We start from the raw sequence: 1,425 nt of genomic DNA on the forward strand, positions 1-1,425 counted from the left end.
CACAAGACAAGTCTCATTCTGTGATCAGAAAATGTCTGAGAAACTGCAACTGAAATAATTCCAGCATTGCATAATGGCTTTTGGTTTTATTCTGCTAATTTACTCTAATTCCTTTACAAAAATCTATTATAATTATCCTGTGCCATCTTCCAAGTCTTTCCAAGAATCATTTCTAATATTACAATACCCTATATTCTTCATAGTCATAAATCTTTGCTTTTTTTCCAATGTGTTATACTCCACTTCTCTATCACATTCCAAAAACAATAAATATAAATATGTAGTACTGTAAGCTAGTTTGACACTGTAGAATATGAAAAATAAATAATTTATAAGAAGAAAGAATCTTGTGATTCTACTGAAACTTCACTTTTCATTTGACATCATTAAATGCTCAAGTATTTTAAAATATATTAATTTAACATATTGGATTATGAATTTTATTTTATGGCTTAATATTATTATCTTTGTTCAATTGATCTTTTATTGCTTTATATGTCAGAAAATGAATAGGTTTAGGATAATAATACTATTCCATGAAACAAACTGCCAAATTCTTACAAAAAGATTGTTTTATTGAAAATGTTTAAAGTAAACTATCTTTATTAGGAGTATATTTTCTTAAAGGGAATGTTGTAAAAGTAATGTATATGTAAAAGAAAAAAATATATAATTTTAAATATATTTGAAAATAAAAGATCAGATCAAAGTATATAGATGAAAGTATAAATAAATTATGACATTAGTGAGCTCCTATAAGTATCCCCCAACTTTCTAAGTACTTAAACCAATTAGTTTATGTTATAATTAAGTATGTTTTAACTGAGCATAACATTCAATCCATGAGTCTTTCTGTAATATAAAACTACAATATGATTAGATTTTCTAAAATTCTGTTATACTCAAATTTCTTCCCCGGTTTTACACAAAGTCTCTTTTATGAATATTTCCCACAAACTATAAGCAAAGTATAACACCTGCTCAAAACTCACACCCTTTTCACAGCTGTCAATATAAAAGTTTTAACAAGTGCACTAAGCAAATGTTGAGTATTTTACCTGATTCAACTACATTTATGAATGAGTCCCATATTTCTTACGCTAGTGTATATAACTCTGATTTTATCTCATTGATAGTTTTCCCTCAAGGTTCTCAACCTTGTAGAAACAATTCACTCTTTACTCTTCTTTAACAATTCAACAATACAGATTATTGATTTTATTTTTTATTTTTATTTTTTTTATTACGTCTTTTCCTCAATTACATTTCCAATGCTATCCCAAAAGTCCCCCATACCCTCCCCCCTACTTCCCTACCCACCCATTCCCATTTTTTTGGCCCTGGCGTTCCCCTGTACTGGAGCATACAAAGTTTGCAAGTCCAATGGGCCTCTCTTTCCAGTGATGGCCAACTAGGCCATCTTTT

The sequence above is a fragment of the Mus caroli genome, chromosome X, assembly GCF_900094665.2.
Source record: "Mus caroli chromosome X, CAROLI_EIJ_v1.1, whole genome shotgun sequence".
Classification (NCBI taxonomy): Eukaryota; Metazoa; Chordata; class Mammalia; order Rodentia; family Muridae; genus Mus; species Mus caroli.